This window comes from Ascaphus truei, chromosome 13 (assembly GCF_040206685.1).
Source record: "Ascaphus truei isolate aAscTru1 chromosome 13, aAscTru1.hap1, whole genome shotgun sequence".
Lineage (NCBI taxonomy): Eukaryota > Metazoa > Chordata > Amphibia > Anura > Ascaphidae > Ascaphus > Ascaphus truei.
Window position 1 is genome coordinate 34,706,378 of NC_134495.1, and position 21,574 is coordinate 34,727,951.

Sequence of the window (21,574 nt, forward strand, 5' to 3'; positions counted from 1 at the left end):
CCTCTGGAGGATATCTCATACTCTCGCAGACTTCCTTCACTACAAATTTATGCTATCCTGTTTCAACTCTGCCCTCTCACAAGCTAAACAAGCCTACTTTTCTTCACTAATCAACATGCACAAGTCTAACCCACGCTGACTGTTCTGTCTTTGACACTCTACTCAAACCACCCTCAGCTGCCTCTCCTTCCTCCATCTCCGCTCAGGACTTTGCTGACTATTTTAAGGAAAAGGTGGAATCCATACGTCAGAACATCCCCTCTGTTTCTTCCTCCCATCCGACACCTCTTCCTAACTCTCCTCCTGCCTTCCTTGACTCTTTTTCCACTGTTTCAGAGGAGGATGTGTCGCTGTTGATCGCCTCTTCTCCCTCTACCACTTGCCCTCTTGACCCCATTCCCTCCCATCTCCTTAAACCTCTTGCTCCTACTATAATCCCTACGCTCACACACATTTTTAACTCCTCCCTCTGCTCTGGAATATAATCCTCCTTCAAACATGCAACAGTCATACCATTACTCAAAAACAGCAAGCTTGACCCTACCTGTCTTTCTAACTATCGACCTGTCTCCCTCCTGCCTTTTGCCTCTAAACTCCTTGAACGTCTTGTATTCTCTCGCTTGCTCCATTTTCTCAACACCTATTCTCTCCTAGACCCTCTACAATCTGGCTTCCGGACTGATCACTCAAATGAAACGGCCCTCACTAAAATAACTGACGACCTCCATGCTGCCAAAGACAGACACTCTGCTCATATTACTCGACCTCTCTGCAGCATTTGACACCGTGGACCACCCTCTTCTCCTTCACATTCTCCATACTCTTGGTATTCGGAACAAAGCTCTATCCTGGATCTCATCCTACCTCTCCCATCGTACTTTCAGTGTCTCTTCTGCTAACACCTGCTCCTCCTCTATCGATCTCTCTGTGGGGGTACCCCAGGGCTCTCTCCTGGGACCTCTTCTCTTTTCTCTGTACACACTCTCTCAAGGTGACCTAATAACATCTTTTGGGTTTAATTATCACCTTTATGCTGATGACACACAAATATACTTTTCAACACCCGACCTTACACCTGCTGTACAAACCAAAGTTTCTGAATGTCTCTCTGCTATATCATCCTGGATGGCCCTCTGCCGTCTTAAACTCAACATGGCTAAAACAGAGCTCCTCATACTTCCTCCCAAACCTGGCCCTACTACCTCCTTCAACATTACTGTTGGAACTACGATCATTCACCCAGTAGCCCAAGCATGCTGCCTAGGGATCACCCTCGACTCCTCTCTCACATTCGCCCCTCACATTCAAAACATTTCTACAACCTGTCGCTTTTTCCTCCGCAATATAACAAAGATACGCCCTTTCCTCTGTTGCTCGACTGCTAAAACTCTGACTCAGGCCCTCATTCTCTCCCATCTTTATTACTGTAACCTCCTGCTTTCCGGCCTTCCTGCCTCTCACGTGTATCCCCTACAATCTATCCTAAACGCTGCTGCCAGAATCACTCTACTCTTTCCTAGATCTGTCTCAGCATCTTCCCTCCTGAAATCCCTCTTATAGCTTCCGATCAAATTCCATATCTCACACTCCATTCTTCTCCTCACTTTTAAAGCTTTACACTCTTCTGCCCCTCCTTACATCTCAGCCCTAATTTCTCGTTATGCACCATCCAGACTCTTGCGTTCTTCTCAAGGATGTCTTCTTTCTACCCCCTTTGTATCTAAAGCCCTCTCCCACCTTAAACCTTTCTCACTGACTGCCCGCACCTCTGGAATGCCCTTCCTCTCAGTACCCGACTAGTACACTCTCTATCCACTGACGAAGTTGAGACATTAGGGGGTCTGACATAACAGCATTAGGATCAAAGCAGCCATTTTGTTTTGACTCTTTTCAGTCCGCCATCTTGTCTTTGTGAGTTTTAATGTCATCATTCTATGTGAAGAAATCTGTGTGAAAGAGAATGGAATGTTTTCGCTCCTAGCTGACTTTATTGATCTTTCCTCATCCAATCAGCTTATAAATGAAAGTGTAAACAGGCCAGATGTTATGAGAAGCCTGTGAGATAAGCTCAGATTCTTACAGGGAAAATGATTCTCATACAATGTGCCAAGTGGCAGAACTGACATCACATTTAACCCCATAATGATTTTTAGCTTACATACAGTTTTAGTATTATTATGTATTACAAAATGACATCAGCTTTAGTATTGTTATGTATTACAAAATGAGGTAATATTTAGTGACGTGCAAGCCCCCCATAAAGGGGTGGAACTTTAGGTTTTAGGGTATAAATATATGGCATACCGTGTTATCTGGGAGAAAGCTTTATGTTTTGAAGCTGTCTCCGTTGTGTGCACCTGAAATAAACTCATTTGATAACTGAATCTTTGTTGTAACATTTTTACTGCTTTTACAGATGGTAGCAGAGGATGGTTCCCAATATCTCGGATGCAGAGCACCTGGACAGGCCACTCCTCGGACACTCAAACCTGAGCGCTCATAAGAATCAAGGTAAAAGGCACTGTGGCAGGACGGCCTGTAGCCGAGGTCAGGGAACAGTCCACACGTGTAGTTTCAGGATAATGAAAAATGTTCAATGGCTTTATTTCTCCACAGTAACATAACATGCGGGTACACTGTCCCTTTAACAAAATAAATCCTGCTCCACGATGGGAGAAAAACTGACTAACACAGCAGGCCTATCTAGCAGGCTGGCTGGCTAAACCATAACCAAACCTTCAGAGTCTTTTAAGCAGTCATGAAAACAAATGAAACAAATCTTACTTTGGCTGCAGTAAGTAGTGTGTTGTATCCTTCTGGCTAGCAGCACATCTATCCATGTGCTCTTGTCTGAGGGAGCCACCTACTGCTGGTAACAAGATCCTTTTCTACCTTTCTGGCTCTCAGGTGTCAGCTTACTTCCTGACTACCCAAGTTCCACCTGAGTTAACCCTTATGAGTGCTGGATGAAGCACTCAGACATATGTCTCCCAGGCGTAACTGATAGGAGTTGACTTCACTCTGTCACAGGCACCTTTTTGCGGAAAGCCTGAGTTTAAAATTGTTTGAGTGCTGTGTAGAGAGCTGGTCCTTAAAGGGTGTTTTTCTGAGTGACGGGGAATCCAGTTTTATCAATTGAGTTTATTATTCTCTGTTCCTGTATTCATTTTAAAGTGTATGAGTGTTAAGAGTTGTTAGGGGCTAAGGTGAGAGTCCCGTTAAAGTTTTGGTGATGAAGGTGAGTGTTTGTATGCTAAAGGGATTGTTTTCAGACCGTCCGGGGTTGTGATAAATATTTTTGTTGTCTGAGCAGGACAGGTCCCTGATTGTACATTTGCTCTGTCTTGTCATTAACATACTAAGTGAGTTATTTATGGATATCTGGTTAGAAGGTGGTATCTGTATCCATGGCATAAAAGTATAAGGTTTATCAGTACTGGGTTGGACCCGCTGAAGTGATTCAGGGTTTTCTTTGGTATAGTTATTTTTCTGGATGGTATGTAGTGGTGATTATTAGTTAGAAACCGGTAAAAAGAGATGGCCTCACCATGGGGGATGAACAGAGAAGGGTCTTGTACTCACTGTCTCCAGGGTGGAAAAGGAAGTGAGGGGCAGTGTGGGTAAAGGGAATAGTCTAGGGGCAGACTATCTCTGAACAAACAGGAGGGGGGGCAGACTAGCCCATTCTGGTGAGGATCTCAGAAACTGCAGTAGCAGCTCACTGATTCCATGCCCAGAGGCAAGAAATGCAACATTGTTGCAAGTTACACAGGCACAGTATGTGTGTGCAGACTCCATGCAGCTGGGACTAAGATCTGACAGGCAGAAGCTGCAAAGGAGAGAGGGGGGTGATTCAGAAATGTAGTTCTTGTTCCATGACACTCCCCATCTGGTATCTGTAGATACCACTATATAACAGACTATGTGGAACATATGTGCAATGCATAACAAAGATAACATCACATTCTCAAACGATGCAAGAGTCCATGTCCACATAGCGATGTGACACCGGCCGGTATCACTGGTATCAAGGTCCCTTGGTCAAGGTTCTTTGGCAAAGGATGCAGGGTGGATGCACAGCTCCAGGTTTGATGGTTGCACCACAATGTCTTTGTGTAAAGGTCTCTGGCACTGTTTCCTTTTAGCCTTGTGAGAGAACAGTCTTTTTGTCTCTGTAGTTTTACCCACAGAATGCCTCCCCTTGTAGGTATGCCAGTCGTGGTAGCCTGTCGCTCTATCACCTGGCGTTTGGCAGAAGGAGATGGCTTTTGGCTCCTTGCGGAAGCGGAACAACACTCCTGGAAGACTGGTTGTCGAATCTAGTCCAGTAAAGAGGGCGTCGTTCAGGGAGACTCCCTGAAGCTGAGTGCTGGGGCTGAACACTACCCAGATTTGATCGTGTTCCTGAAGGTGGTAGGCCCCAGATGATTGGAGGTACCAGCATTCTTCACCTTCCTTCATTAGAGGTGCTGGCTTTGCATGGCCGGTAAGGAATATCTTCTGGATGAAGGCCAGAAAGTTGTTTTTGGTCTCTGGTTCCCTTTGTAGGTCGCAGAGGTGCGAAGTGAACCTAGAGATGGCATGTTCTCCATTGTTTGGGAAGCGCCTTCTTGGTGAACGGAATGGTAGCGGGTTCACCCAACTGCCTGGTCCGTCTTTGGAGAGCTCCTTGGTTGTTAACCTCGGGAATCCTCTATCTTCCCTCGATGGTGTTTTCTTGTCGTTGTCCTTTGTGGTCTGGAACGCTGTGCACCCTAAGTCATTGGTGCATTTCTCTTGCAAGAGAACGTTTCCACGTATTTTGGTGATATTGGACATTTTTGCAAGTTACACAGGCACAGTATGTGTGTGCAAACTCCATGCAGCTGGGAATAAGATCTGACAGGCAGAAGCTGCAAAGGAGAGAGTGGGGTGAGTCAGAAATGTAGTTCTTGTTCCATGACAGTTATGGTGAGAAATTGTGATTGGGGAACAGTCTTGTGACAGGTCCTTATTTGCATATTTACACTATTCAGAACAATAACATGCCAAAAGAGTTGTACGTAATCAGCTTGCGCTGATTATTGTAGTCGAAGTATTGTACAGGTCAATTAAATTTGATTTCTGTAGCCGAAGAAATATTGTACAGGTCAATTAAATTGGATTTCTGTAGCCGAAGAAGTATTGTACAGGTCAATTAAATTTGATTTCTGTAACAGGGGAATAATGGGAAACCAAAAATTCTCAAAAGATTGTGTGTCTGCAGACAAAAATAATAAAGAATGAATACAGAGAACGAAAAGAGACAATATAAATATATTTCGTTGGCCAGTGAATGGCACTGTTTGTACTATTATCAACAATTTGCGCAGATGTTTAAATGAAAGAGGGGTCTTTTTCTGTGGGTTTGAGAGGCTCAGGGAGCGCCGTCTCGTGTGTTTTTGAATCCCACAGGGAAACATACCTTACGTTAATATGGGTCAAAAGAATTCTGTTGAGGGACAGAAGGGTCCCGCTGCACTAATTTTTACCATTGCCAGGACAGAAGTTAATATAATAACAAGTGAAAAAGAAAGTGAATAGGAAAGAATTAGCAAGTGAATTTGCCGATAGATAATCAAGGCATATGATGATGTTGAGGAAGTAGATATTGAGGGTTATTTTTATGAAAGGTTTATAAGCAGAAATTGGGATACAATTAGAGACTGTGTATATTGTTTGGAAGGGACAGAAAGTGTTTGGAAGGGACAGGAAGTGTTTGGAAGGGACAGAAAGTGTTTGGAAGGGACAGAAAGTGTTATAATTGTAAAAAAAACAAAAAACGGACATTTTGCTAGTAATTGCAATGCAGCCTTAAGAGAGAGAAGAGAACGGAAAACAATGGGAGTAGCCCTGTAACTGGTAAAATTTTAAAAGGTTTGTTCGTACTGGCCTCACGAATGGGTCTTTTAAACCAGAAAATATTCTTTTTCCTTCTGTTCTAATGGCAACTAGAAAGAGAATCAGAATACCAGCAGCACAGACCGCGCCAAAAAAAACCCTTTTTCTCCAAAGGAATGTGCAAAAGATACGAAAAGTTAGCTCAAAAGCTCCGGAGCATAAATTTTTTTTAGTTTTAAAAGCAGGTTATTTATGAGAAGTTGATTCGCTGTGTAGGAGAGAAGTTTGTGTCTATGTTCTTTGTGTGTCTGTATTGTTGTTTCTGTGTGTATAAACCAGTAAAAACACGTCAATTGCATTTCTATAGGATTAGGATATGTTGGAAATATTTTAAGCTCACACGTATTGTTTAAATTATATATGATGTGTATCTAACCTCAGTTTAGTTAATTGTCCCATTTTTATTTTTAAGAGGCCATATTTTTATTTTTGAGAGGCCATATTTTTATTTTTGAGAGGCCATATTTTTATTTTTGAGAGGCCATATGTTTATTTTTAGAGAGGCCATAAATGTTTTCGTTTTTATTGCTGTGGAGAGAGCTTCATTTTTAACTTTGAGCTGAAGTTTCAATTCAGTAATTAATATTTAGAAGACTGAGAAGCTGTTTTGTTATCTGCTCGGCACTCTCAAGGTCTTTTTGGCGAAACGCCCGGGCTGGCAAATTGCCAAGATAAACAAGCGCTGAAATTTTTATCTGAGTGTCTTTAAAAATAAATAAAAAAATAACGCTGTCAGTGTGTTCGGCACTGTGCAAAGAGATTATATTACAAGAAATTAGTGTGACGTCCTATACAAAAGCATTTGACTATTATCTGAATATGTGATGTATTTGATAACTTTTAACTATTTATTTTTTCCATAGGTGTCCTATTTTATAATAAGCAGTAGTTACTGTTAAAATCACTGTATAATATATAATTCTAATTCTGCTGATTAAGCAAACAACATCCTAGTTGCTAATTTATTTATTTTATTTGTAGAATGTTTTGCCAGGAAGTGGTGCACTGGGAGTCACCTCTCATTTTTGGGTGTGTCCTGGGTATAGAGTTAAAGGACAGGTGATATATAGTTGCAAATACAGTTACATAAGTGAGCAGGGTATATATTATATGCAAGGCATTTCACATTTTTGGCAGAATAGTTACAATGGAGTGTTTGGGGTGGAGTCCAGACTGAAATTAGCTAGGGGCATTTGTCTTAGTATAGTAATTGTTTAATTGGGAGTGAACACATTTTTGTCCATGACTTTGGATAGTATAGTATTGTAGTGTATGACTTTATTTATATATAGCGTCAAAAAAATGTTCTTAGCACTTCACAAAGAATACAGTAGAGGGAATTATAATAGAATAGTAAGTGCAGCAAAATCAGACAATAGGAAAGGAAATCCCTGCCCTGTAGAGCTTGCAATCTAAGGTTTAAGGAAAATGTACAGAGACAGTAGGTGATGGAATAAGTGCTGTAGATGGCAGTGCGTAGCCACAATGGGTGGTAGGAGTGACTGTGTGTGGGATAATAGCCATGAGTGCAGGCTATTGGGATGCTTAATTTGTGGGGCAAGTTTTAAGGTTAGTTAGTATTTAATGAAAAGGTTGATACCATTTGCATCGGAGGAGATGACAGTGAGGCATGAATGAGAGCAAGTGTGTTTTGGGAGAAGAGAGATTGGTCTGTAGTTTGAGACAGTGTTTTTGTCCCCACTTTTGAAGATTGGGACAGCTCTGGTAGTTTTCCAGGTCTTAGGGATATGGCCTGCAGAAAAGATAGAGTTGATTATGGAAGCAATTGGTTTGACAATGGCTGAGGCCCAAAGTCTTAGGAACTTAGATTGTAGTACAGTCAAGTCCACATTAGCTGCTTAGTTTTAAATATGAGGAGCATTAATAGGAGATACCTCTGTCTATATGCGGATGTTAAGACAGTAGTAAACACATTGATACAAGAATTTATTCCTAGGTATAAATTATCTCCCTATGGGACACTTATGGGATGACTTATGACTATCAGTAGTTCAAAGGAACAAATGAAGGACCATCTATTGGTAATAAAACAATTAATAAGTATTATATGCCACTAATACATTTTTTGAGTCTCTCTAGGCATAAGGTATGATAAAAGTGCACCTACGCGAGACGGAGTTAAAGGTCAAGTAGTTCCTACACAAGCATGCTCTTCATCCCAGATGAAAAGGCCCATACTAACCACCAATACAGCAATTAAAGTGGCAGAGTTCTTTCCCTGGACCCAAAGTACAGTAAAGCTCGTTCCAGCTCCACCAAAGACCAAAGTCATCTAAAGCACAGCCGCATCAAGTTAATGTTTTGACGAGACATAAACTTTGACTGTTAACCAACGAGGAAAATAAGATACCAGGCAGAGGCCTGATCTTATCAGAACATTTTATTTTGTCAAAGACTCAGAACATTTAATTTTTTCAAAGACTCAATATTTTTATTCTTTTATAGTGTGTATAAGTTAGAATTTTAAGATGTATGCACCATTGGGTCTGCGAAGGTATAACCCACAGAGAGATGACAGGATTGTCATGATGATGCTCTACAGAGCCTTGTCAGCAATACTCATCTCCCTGTGTTCCTTATACATCGCAGACATCTATCACCATGGTCAAGGTAACATTTACACTAACCATCTCACCCACAAACAGCAAATTCCATTGGTTCCCTGGAAGTGAGGCTTGTGAATGTGTTTTGGCAGTACTCATCACTCTCTATGTATGTGTCATGTGCAGCAAAACTTTGACCCAGAGGTGTGTTGCACCCCCACCGAGAGGAGGGGGTCACCAAAGGGCGTGTGTCAGCCACAAGGAAAGGATCATAAGTCAGCCATTTTTGACCATCGCAGACATTTTTTCTTCTGTTTTTCTGAGTGAATGATGTATATGATGCGTGCAGGAGTGATGATCATGCATTTCACTTTCATAGATACCAAACCCCTCAATTCTCAGTAATAGAATGTTGTGCTAATTCTCAAAATATATTATGGTAGAGATAGATGCAATTTTCTTTAGCTAGTAGCAGAAAGGTCACTTGCCTAAAATAAGGTTTTTAGCATTTTTTGTATCCATTTTTACACACTAGCAACACCAATCATTTATGGGTCAAGTGCCTCCAACAACCAGAAACAAGAGAAAAACACCAAATATTTCAGGGCTGAAAAGTAGTTTATGGAAAGAACAATTCTGTATTAGTTTAGTTCTAAATGTAGGAGGTGGGTTACTATATGTGATGGTAGCTTTGAGACAGGCTATTAATAATACACACCAAATATAACTGGGTTGAACTGAACAAGACTTAGATATGATAAAATCGAATTTATTCCTTGAAAAAGGTGAACACACGAGATTATACAAACAACAGACAAAATATGGACACTCACTTAAGATGGAAATGATGAAATAGTCAGAAATCATGACTAGCAGTTCATACAGCAATCTTGAAAATCACAAAAGACATGAAAGACAATAGCCATAGGCTGAGCCTGGTTCTTATACAATTATTTCCCATTGAACACAACCTAAACCCAGCCCCTCTCATAAATCAGTGGTTAGGTTGACAGTTTTCCTCAGAGTAAAACTCCTCCCACCCAAGGATGTTTAAAAACTGCTTTTCCTATCTAAATAACTTCATAACTTCAGTTCAGTAATACTTACTGGCACGCGAGCCATATTAATACATTCCGGCATGCATGACGCTCCCAATAAGACTAAATATTACCGTGTAATACTAAAATTAAGAGAGATATTAATATCTGTCGCTTAGGACCTGCTACACATCATGTGTCTGTAATCGTTATTTGCGGCTCGGTCTCCCGGTTACACATATGTAATTTTTAGCACGTTCAGCCGAGGACATCTCATGGTATTCTTAAATTTAATAAGGTCACTCATTCTCATATCTCCTTGGGAAACCGCACCCCTGGCCCACATAACCCCTTGTCAATAAATCCTTTGAAGCAGGGACTCGTGTGTAGAGAACATTTGTCACAGGTGCTAGATTTCACACCCAATGCCCCAGACATGGGCCTAGCTGTCTCTACCAGCAATATGTGTTAACATACACCAAACCCCCTCTGTACTTTTCACACCCAACTTCAATCAAGCCTGTTGAAGCCCAGATATTTCTGAAAAGACACCACACACATTTGTATTTTCCTAAACTGTAGCTCATTAACCCCTTAGGCCTCCCGCATCCATCCCAGTGTATGTGTTGGTGCAACACTGGAACAGAAACAATACATTTTTACAGGGGAATATACATTAGGATGCTGAAGCAATGTAAAAACACATTACTGGACCCCAGTCCAGTTAACCCCTTGCTTCCCAGGTGAGAGTAGAGGGTGGCCAAATAGGGTGTAACCCCTTTAATCCCGGGCCAAATCCCCTCTCTCTTGACACTATATGACAGGCTTAATACATTAACAGATGTGTTAGATGATGTCCTCAATCACACCACTACAGCCATAGCATCACTAAACCAAGAACAGGTTCAGATCAGGCTTATGGCCTTACAAAATAGAATGGCTTTAGATTACATTTTAGCATCAAAAGGAGGTGTATGTGCCCTAATTAAAGAACAATGTTGTATTTTCATCCAAGATCAGAGTGGCAAGGTACAGCATGAGTTAGACAAGATAGAAATTCAAGAAAGACTTAGGAAGGAAGGTGACACAGACTGGGACCCTTTGGAGCTGGGTGGATTGGTAGGATCACTAGGAGCAAAATTTTTGAATGCGGTAATGTGTGTGCTTGTGATACTCATTGTCATCTATGTTTGTGTTACGTTTGTCAAAGGCATGATCCACAAATGTGCCACCCCCTCTGCAGACATAATACCATTGTTTGCAGAACCAATTTACAGCAGTCCCTTGAAGAAAGAAGATGCCAAGTACAGTGTTCTAACTCTGGAAAAGAATTTGGCCGCAACGCCATACGAGACTATGTTTGACATTTGGCAGGCACCCTCGTGCACTGTCCTATACACTCAAGCAGCATTATGAGATGATGGAGCACCCCTGTGCCTCCCAACGTGTTTCTGGACTAAAATCATGCCAATAATTCTCAAAAAAAATATGTTTTAAAGAATCAGAGGAGGGACTGACGAAGTTGAGACATTAGGGGGTCTGACATAACAGCATTAGGATCAAAGCAGCCATTTTGTTTGACTATTTTCAGTCCGCCATCTTGTCTTTGTGAGTTTTTTTTTTCCAATATTTTTTTCCTTTATTGGAGACATGTGTATAGGTTACAAACAGTGGTTACATCAGATCAATACACAGTACAGTGAGGTCATCGGCACATGACCGTAGAGTATATAAGATGTCCCAATAAATCCATTTCCTGTTTTTTTAGTAGAAAAAGATGGGGAGACATAGGGTGGGACGATAGCTGGGGACGACAAAAGAAGGGGAAGAGGGGGGGAGAGGGGGAGGGGTAGGGTATCTCTCCGATTAATTCCCAGTGCTAGTTGCTTAGTTAGTAATTAGAACCTGGGGCAGGGGTAGGTCCTCTGGCTTGGGCCAGGGTTCCCATGTATTGTAAAATTGGGGCATTTTTTGTTTCAGCATGGCCGTGAGTTTTTCCATGTTCCTGACCATGTTTATCCTATTCACTACTGTCCTTCTCGAGGGTGCCTTAACTTGCTTCCAGGCCGCCGCAACTGAGCATCTCGCCGCCGTGAGTATGGCTGAGGTCAGCCTGGCCGTGGGGGCCGGGAGGTCCTCTATTGGTTTACTCAGTACGTATGTCAGGGGGTCCAAGGGGATCTCCAGGCCCAGGGTATCGTCCAGAAGTCTCTGGATTACAGCCCAGAATCTCTGGATCTCCGGACATGTCCACCAAATGTGGGCCATGTCACCCTTTTGTCCACATCCTCTCCAGCACAGGTCAACCGTGCCGGGGAAAATCTGGCTCAGTCTACTCGGGGTCAGGTACCACTGAAATAGAATTTTGTAAATGTTTTTTTTTGTGACTGTGCATATTGAAGTTTTGGGAGCTGCTTCCCAGACGTCCTCCCAATCCTTCAGGTCCAGTGGCGTGTTAAGGTCTGCGCACCATTTTTGCATGTAGGTATGTGTGGGTAGGGGGAGGGAGTTCTCGAGTATTCTACAGATTCCTGAAATTAGTCCTTTTTGGTACTCTCTTATACGACAGAGAGACTCAAATCTGGAGAGCGGGGGGAATTTCGAGGTCGGGGATAGAGCTCCAAGGAAATGCCTTATCTGTAGGAATTTGAATATGGGGAGATTGAGGGCTGTAAATTTAGTTTTGAGCTCTTGGAAGGACAGAGCTTCGTTATTCTCCAGTAGATCCGCAACCATGCTAATGTCTAGGTCCTGAAATTGACCAAACTGTGTTCGGGAGCACCCTGGAGGGAATTATGGGTTCCCGAGAATGGGGGTGAGTTGGGAGGGGGATGAAGTTAGGCCATATTTCCCTCTGTTCTTGAACCATGTGGACCAAGTGCATTTCATTGCTCCAAGCTCGAGCTTCTGAGGTCGTTTTTCCTTGTACTCTTGGGACCATAATAGTACTGGAAGGGGGATGGGGGATGCGTGGTGAGTCTCAATTTCTAGCCAGCAGGCAGAGCTCGGGGGGCTGTTCCAGACCACCGCCTGCCTAAGCTGGGCTGCAAGGTAGTATCTAACCACGTCAGGGACCCCCAGTCCTCCCCTTGTCTTTGCGGACAGGAATACCGACCTCGGGACTCTAGGTTTACGTTGTTTCCATATAAAACGTAGGATATGTGATTGTATATTTCTTAATTCGGCGAGGGGGACTGGGATTGGGAGTGTCTGAAAATAATATAGTAGGCGGGGGAGCATATTCATTTTAGCGGAGACAATTCTGCCAAACCAGGAGATCTGGTATGCATTCCAAGTGTCTAGGTCTCTCTTGATTTGGTCAAATAGAGGGGGGTAGTTTGCCTTGTACAACAAGTTGTATGAGCTAGAAATTTTTATTCCCAAGTATTTTATGTGGGAAGAGTTCCACTTATATTTGTAGTTTAATTGTAGAAGCTTCCAAATGGGATCAGGGAGAGATATGTTCAGCGCTTCGGATTTATCCATGTTTATCTTATAGTCTGAGACCTGGCTGAATTGGTCTAATAGTTTCTGTAGATTAGGGAGGGAGATGTGTGGGTCGGCTAGGGTCAGAATTACGTCATCCGCAAAAAGGGATATTTTATAGTTTTTATCGGCGATTGTTATGCCTTTGATGTTCGGGTTGGCTCTAATTTGAGATGCTAGTGGTCCAATAGAAATCGCGAAAAGCAGAGGGGAGAGGGGGCAACCCTGTCTGGTTCCATTTCTTATATGGATTTGGTTGAATTGTCCTCCCGGGAGTTTTAGGTATGCGGTGGGTTCTGATATAGGGCTCGGACACCCTCGAGAAAGGGGCCTGAGAAGCCGAGTTTAATCATGGTTTGGTCGAGGAAGGTCCATTTGATCCGATCAAAGGCCTTCTCGGCATCTAGACTGAGAATCATGGCCTGGAGTTTATTGAGATGCACGTGGTCGATAATATCAATGATTTTACGGGTGTTGTCAGAGGCCTGTCTTCCTGACACGAACCCCACTTGGTCTATATGAATTAGTCTGGGGAGAATAGGATTTAGCCTGTTTGCGAGGATCTTGCTGAAGAGTTTCAGGTCTGTGATAAGCAGGGAGATCGATTTGTAGTTACCGCATTGTAGCGGGTCCCTTCCTTCCTTATGGATAATGGCTAAGTTGGCAGCTGAAATTGTGCCCGGGATCGGTTCTCCTTCTAGGAAGGAGTTGAACATTTCAATTAGGTAAGGGGAGGGGGACGATGTGAATTTTTTATAGTAGGCGTTCGAAAAGCCATCGGGGCCTGGGGTTTTAGCTATTTTGAGGGAGCTTATGGCTTGGGTCAATTCCTCCTTAGTGATTTTGTGGTTCAGAGCTGTAAGCTCTTCTTAAGTGAGAGAGGGAAGATTACATCGCGCCAGAAACTGCGAGGCAATATCTGCTGCATTTGGGTCTTGATTAGGGGGGTGTAGATTATAGAGGTCTGTGTAATAGTTTGCAAATTCTTGGGCGATTTATTTTTCCACATAAGTGGTGTGGCCGCCTTTGGTGCGGATCTTAGTGATTTGAGCCTTTGCCTTAAGACCTCTTAGCTTTGTTGCTAAAAGTTTGTCTGCTTTGTTGCCCCTATCGTAGAACCTCTGGTTGGTCCATCTTCTAGTTGTGATTGTTTTAGTTCAGATCTTGTTTTGTCAAGTGTTCTGCGTAGTTTTTTGGACGGGGTCTTTTTGTGTTGTTGTTCGAGGGCTAGTATCTTGTCAGTTAGTGCTTTCTGTACTTTTAGTTTGGTTTTTTTCTTGTGGGATGCTAGAGAGATTAGGTCTCCTCTAATTGTAGCCTTGTGGGCTTCCCACAGCATTGATGCAGCGGAGACAGACCCTTTATTTATTTGAAAGAATGATGCTAGTTTTCGCTGGATTGTTTCCACAACTTGTGGGTCGTTAAGGAGGGAATCATTAAGTTTCCACTTATACGAGGAGTTCTTAACAAAGGGCAGAGAGAGGGTCAATTCGATTGGGGCATGGTCCGACCATGTGATCGGGCCTATGTCGGAGTGGGAGGCCGCCTGGAGAACGTTTGTGGTTCCTAGGAAATAGTCGATCCGCGAGTAAGACTGATGTGGGGCCGAGAAGAACGTGTAGTCCCTCTGGCCTACGTGCTGGGCCCTCCAAATATCCGTGAGGGAAAAGTTCTGTAAAATCTCTCTGAACTTTTTCGCCTTGTGCTGGTTCTGGGCTGTGTGTGTAGTGGAGGGCAAGCTAGACTTGTCTTGATCTGGTGACAAAACCATATTAAAGTCTCCGACCAGTAGTAGCGAGGCGAGTATTGATTGGTCTAGGGATTCTAAAAGGTCCTGTATAAATCGTACTTGGTTTTCGTTGGGGGCATATACATTAATGATAGAAATGGGGTTTCCGGATAGGGAACCCAGCAAGAGTAAGTATCGTCCCTCTGGGTCTCGGACTATTTTAGTAGGGGCAAAGGGGACATTGTTTTTTATCAGTATGGCGACTCCCCTTTTTTTAATGGGGGAGGAAGCATAGAAGGCCTGAGGAAAGGCCTGTTTGAACGTATTGGGGGGGTCGTTAGAGTTAAAATGGGTTTCTTGAATGCAAATAATGTCGCTTTTGTTTTTTTTAAGTTCCTGTAGTGCTAGTCTGCGTTTCTTAACTGAGTTGAGGCACTTTAGTGGCATCTAATGCGTTCTACCCCTTATTTACATCATATAAACAGCTATTGTGCGGTTCAGAGGGTCACTGGGGCCGCAAAATTCTTCTTTTGTTGACTGAGAGTGCCTCTGCAGTCGATGTGTGTGGGGGGGGGGAGAGGGAAGAGGGGGGGGAGAAAAGGTGAGGGGAGGGAGGGGGGAGAAGGGGGGGGAGGAAAAGGGGGGGAGAGGGGGTGGGAGAGGATTGGCAGAGAGGGCTCACTGGCATGTAACCTTAAGCCGCTGCAGCAGTTGATAAGCCTTTAACTGTTAGCTGTCGTTCAGCGCGATGGGCCCCTGGGAGGCTTGTGAAGCCCCTGTGGTTGTCATGGTTTACCTCTTGAGTCCGGGTGTACAGGGGGCAGTGAGGGGGGGGGGGAGGGGGAGAGGGGGGGAGGGAGATGCGTTGGTTGAGGTGGGATTCCGTTAGAGGGAGATATCAACGAACAATGATTGGGGGATCCCTAAAGTATATAGCAATGCTTGCTGTATTGGTTATACATTGTACCTTTGGGACAGATTTGGAGCAGGGTATGGGGCTGGTCATTAAGCTAGGCCATGGGGGACGTAAGGAGTGGGATAGGGGGGAGGAGGGGGGGGGCAGCGTAGGGGAGGAGGGGGCGAAGGGGGGGGGAGGAGGGCGGTTGAGGGGAGGGGGGGGGGGAAGAGGGGGGGGAAGGGGAGGAGGGGGGGGGAGGGACGCATATAAATCTGACAATTGTGAGCAGGTGGTGCGTTTTCATCTCCTTCGTAGCAGTTCTCATTTACCACAGGTTATCTATACAATATATTGGTCTGTGGTTTTGCACAGGACATTTCAACACATTGATCAACGTTCATTTTTCATATCCTAAATACACCATAGAAACTACTGGTATTCGGCTCAGTTGCCGAATCTGCTGAAGCAGATTTTGGGTGCTTCTGCAGGTGATGTGCGTGGGGAGGGGGAGGGGGGGCGGATGAGGAGTGGGGGGACGAGAGAGGGGGGATAGGGGGGAGGACGTGATGGGGGGGGGGAACCCATGGGGGTCTGACCTTCATGAGCATATTGTGCTTTTTCATCTCCTACATAGCAGTTCCCATCTATCACAGATTATTGATATCACATAAGGACTCTTGGTTAAATACAGGACCTTTCGGCACATTAGTAGCATCAACGCGTGCTACATCTTATTTACACCCTATGAACAGTTATTGTGCGGTTCAGAGGGCCGCAAAATTCTGCTGAGTGAGGCTGAGAGTACCCCTGCAGTCGATGTGTGGGGGGGGGGGGGGAAGAGGGGGGGAAGGGGGGGAGGAGGGGGGGAGAGTGGGGCGGGGGTTGCGGAGAGGGATCCCTGGTGTATAGTCTTAACCAGATGCAACAAGTGATAAACCTTTAACTGTCTGCAGATGTTCGGCGCAAAGAGCCCCTGGGAGGCTTGTGAGGCCTCTGTGGCTGTCCTGGATTACCTCTTAAGTCCGGGTGTACAGGGGGCATTTGGGGGGGGGGAGGGGAGGGGAGGGGGGGAGGGGGAGCAGCGTTGATGGAGGTGGGGTTCCTTTAGAGGGTGATGCCAACTAGCGGTGATTTGGGGGCCCCTAGAGCATACAGCTAAGTTTGCTGTGTTTGGTATACATAGAACATTTGGGACGGACTTGGAGCAGAGTATGGGGGGGACCGCTGAGCTCGGTCGTGAGGGACGTATGGAGGGGAATGGGGAGGGGGAGGGGGGCAGCTTAGCTTATACGACCTGAGTTCAGAGGCTGGCCGCGGGGGGGTGATAACCGTCCAACTAAAGTTTTCCGGGTTGGTGCCACTGCAAGAGATCTGGGGCTGCACTGTTTCTCCTGTTGGGGATCGGGGAGTCTGGCCTTTTCGGGGGGGGGGGGGTCCGTCCCGGTCCCTCGCTATGACAGTCCCGCAACTCTGGTCCTTTAAGGCCCCCCCCTCCGCCGGGGGACCGGGGCCGTCGGTTGAGATGATGTAATAGGCAACGGCCATCAGCTTATCCCGGTCCGATCCTGCGGATGGAGGGAGTGACCCTCGGCGCCATCTCTCGTCAGATGCTCCTCCGGAACAGGTGGGCTGCGATGAGGGCTGGGCATCAGCTGGATCGTGGCGGAGGTATACGTGAGGGGGTAATATCGAGTAAGGTAAGGAGAGGGGGGGGAGGTAAGGAGAGAGGGGGGGGAGGTAACGAGGGGGGGGTGGGGAGGGGGGGGGGAGGGGGTTGTACTCTAGGCCATTCGGAGGGGAGATCTGCTGGTTGAGGGGGGGTAGGGAGTAGGGAGGAAGGAAAGAAGGAGGGGAGGGAGTGAGGAGGGGAGGGGGGAGAGGAGAGAGGGGGGCGAGGATTGGGGGGGGGAGGTAGGGGGGGGCGATGTCCAGTTGGGCCATCAATTTAATGGTTCAGGGGATACTGTTGGAGAGAGTTAGTGTGGGTGGGTTGGGTATCTTGTAAGGATGGCGCCATGCGGGAACGTAGAGGCAACAGGGCTGTTCGGGGCACCGTTGTGGGATATGAGGCTCACTGAATCCTTTGGTTAGCGAGTCTTTCTCTCTCACTGCAATTGCGTTTAATCCTAGTGAATTGGCTGGATGGAACTCCATCCATCCACCTAGGCAGATGGCAACTTGTCCGTAGGATATAGTTATTTTTGTCTGTCTCCTTGAAATAGGTTCTAGTTCTTCTTTTTTCGTTCTCAACATATATCTCCAGATTTAAATAATTTACTTGCTTGTCACTGTAATTACTGGTGAACTTTAAATTCAGGTCGTCGCTGTCTAGTCCTGACAGAAAATTAATCAGCTTAGTTTCGCCCCCTCCCCATATTAGGAACACATCGTCGATGAAACGACGCCATAGGACCAGGCCCTCCCCAAGCTCACCATTAGGCCAGATGTTTTCCTCTTCCCAAGATGCCATGAAGAGGTTGGCGTAGCTTGGGGCGAACCTGGTCCCCATCGCCGTTCCCCGCTTCTGTAGGTAATGATCCTCATTGTACCAAAAAAAGTTATGCTGCAAGATGAACATGATGGCATCAATGATAAAATCAGCTTGTACTTCTACCAGATCATTGTCTTTTACGTCTTGGGAAGAGGAAAACATCTGGCCTAATGGTGAGCTTGGGGGAAAAAATAAGAACTAGAACCTATTTCAAGGAGACAGACAAAAATAACTACATCCTACGGACAAGTTGCCATCTGCCTAGGTGGATGGAGTTCCATCCAGCCAATTCACTAGGATTAAACGCAATTGCAGTGAGAGAGATACATTTTTATCACAATCAAAGTAACTTAAGGATAGATTCATGGAAAAGAATTATAGAGAGGACAAGTTAGATGAGGCTCTAATAAAGATAGATGAACTGAAGAGGGAGGATCTCCTTAAACCCAGACTAAAAAACAAGGTTGCAAAGAACAAATTTGACTTTGCGTTCCTCACCAACTATAAAGGGGAAGCAAAGGAAATTAGAAAGATCATCACCAAACACTGGGACATCCTCAGAAATGACCCAGTACTGGGGAGTGAAATACCCAAACATCCTAACATCATATTCAGAAAGGCCTGTAACTTAAAAACAAAATTAGCACCTAGCATTCTGAAAAAGAAAACTAAATCTCAACACTGGTTACAACAAAACAAAGGATTCCATGGATGTAAAACATGTAGGGCATGTCAATTTAAATCAAACAATAAAACTGAATTTGTTTCAAACAATACAGGGGAAAATGTCAAAATAGAATCTTGTCTGACATGCAGGTCTGACCATGTGGTGTACCTCCTGGAGTGTCCGTGTAAACTGCAGTATGTGGGGAAGACGGAAAGACCTATAAGGGGCAGAATTATTGAACATCTAAGCAGTATAAAACGATCCCTTGTCACACATAGTCTATCAAAACATTTCACGGAGAAACACCAGGGGGACACCACGGGTCTGACATACATGGCCATCGAACATGTCCCGGGCCACTGGCGGGGGGGGGGGGTCGCATCCAGGAACTCATGAAGAGGGAATCTTTTTGGATACACAGGTTGCGGACCCTCTCCCCCAGGGGCCTCAACATGGAAATAGAGATAGTACCGTTTTTATGATAATAACTGTTTCATCACTGCTAATTATGTCTCTCTTGTTCATTTCCCTTGTTTCTTTCCTCTCTGCCATTGACGAGCCCATCTTTGTCTCTAGAGATGTAGTTCAACACATATAGGATCACTAGATAAGAGTTAGCGCTGTTGTTGTTGTTTTTTAATCCCCTGGGGCATACACCCCTTCAGGTATCTCATTGATAGGATGTTTAAATCAACTGTTTGAATCCCCTCTTTTTACATTGAATTGTATAAATTTAACATTTGTGCTGTAATTAACATGATGCCGCTTGCAAATATCTTTTGCAAAAATGTATCTCATAGAGATGTTCTTCTATCATACATTGTTTTATAACCCCTGAACTTTGTACATCACGAAGTACCTGTCACCCATTTTTTTCACTCCACTCTAGATAGAACGTGTGTCTAGCACACAGCAATGCTGGGTGCATACCAGTCCAGTCAACTGCCCCATTAAATTCTCCAACAGCCCTTTAAGGAGATTCTTTGCTTCACAATGCCAATCCGGGTATGGATTTCCAACTGGATATATATTCCATGAACTTTTTTCCCCCACATCCTTTTCCCCTTCCAAATTTGGATCATCTCTTTTTTATAAGCTTTTTTTATAAGTAAATATTGACACTGAGATTGTTTAACCTACAGTAGATTTCACTCCCCATCTATATTTTTAATTATAACTCTTTTCATATATTCATTTATATATCTTTATATATTTATATCATTTTGAAACAATATGTCACATTATTATCCCCTCATACCATGCGGATGCTCCCTTATGTACATTGATGAATTTCTCGTCAGTGATTAGTGCAGACCTCGTAGAAGCAGATGTTTTCAATCATAATTTAGGCTGTAAGCTATATTAAGACTCAGACTAGCAGGGGGCGGTACACTCCTGACGAAGCCACGCACCGATTGGCGAAACGCGTAGAGTGGTACCCGCCCACAGGTAGAGAGAAGCAGGGACGGAGATTGCAGACCCACAACCGGAAGTGACGTATCGCGACCACACCGGAAGTGACGTATCGGAGTCCACCGGAGGGGACGGGACGGCACGCTTCAGAGGGAGCTCCAGAGACACACCAGACCGACGTCTAACACAAGGACCGGAGCGGACGACACCCGAACACCCTAGAGGGAGCTGAGAAGGTGGAGCGTCCAGCGCAGCAGCGTCCCACGCAGTACATACACACCGGAGGTGGTGGGTGAGCCAAAAGTCCACAGCCTACTCTCTCTCATCACATTATTGTGATTCATGCTTGATTTGAATGTTTTTATTGTAAGTGTTCATTTTTAAACTCTATAAAAGTTACGTTTTTACATTATCGGTCTGCACTATGGATACTCTTTCTCCCACATATTAACCGCTGTCGTGCTGAGATTGGGGGTCCACACCACATCAAGAATCAAGAGGTCCTTCCTGCAAAGACCACTGTGTCACACTGCCCGTATTTTATCTACATCTTGTGAGTAGGCTACACATACGAGCCAAGACATATCACTGTTTTGACCCATGAAGTATTATACGGTCTACACTTAGATTATATTTTGTTTTATCTCCCTTCCATGCTCCCCCTGGATTTCACACCAATCTACCAAGTGGCAGAACTGACATCACATTTAACCACATAATGATTTTTAGCTTACATACAGTTTTAGTATTGTTATGTATTACAAAATGACATCAGCTTTAGTATTGTTATGCATTACAAAATGAGGTAATATTTAGTGACGTGCAAGCCCCCCATAAAGGGGTGGAGCTTTAGGTTTTAGGGTATAAATATATGGCATACCGTGTTATCTGGGACAGAGCTTTTTGTTTTGAAGCTGTCTCCGTTGTGTGCACCTGAAATAAACTCATTTGATAACTGAATCTCTGTTGTAACATTTTTACTGCTTTTACACCACCTTTAAGAACCACCTTAAGACACACTTGCTTAAAGAAGCATATGAATAGCACTGTGGATATTCTGAACACATGATACATAATGCTTGGCCCCCTGCAGACGCACTTACCAGAACTCCCTCCTACTGTCTCTGTACGTTCTCCCTACCTACCAATTAGACTGTAAGCTCCTCGGGGCAGGGACTCCTCTTCCTTAATGTTACTTTTATGTCTGAAGCACTTATTCTCATGCTCTGTTATTTATTTGATTACCACATGTATTACTACTGTGAAGCGCTATTTACATTAATGGCGCTATATAAATAAAGACCTACAATACAATACATACACAGAGAAGGCACACGCGGGGCACAGAGAGGGCACACGCGGGGCAGAGA

At 44.4% G+C, this 21,574-nt stretch overlaps 1 long non-coding RNA gene across 1 annotated transcript; it reads left to right on the forward strand.

Moving 5' to 3' along the window:
* Window positions 1-1,196: 1,196 nt before the first annotated feature.
* LOC142465126 (uncharacterized) lies at window positions 1,197-11,241 on the forward strand. The gene is made up of 3 exons (XR_012787797.1): window positions 1,197-1,911; window positions 2,417-2,511; window positions 8,020-11,241. It is a non-coding gene; the product is annotated as an uncharacterized LOC142465126 (long non-coding RNA).
* The last annotated feature ends 10,333 nt before the right edge of the window (window positions 11,242-21,574 follow it).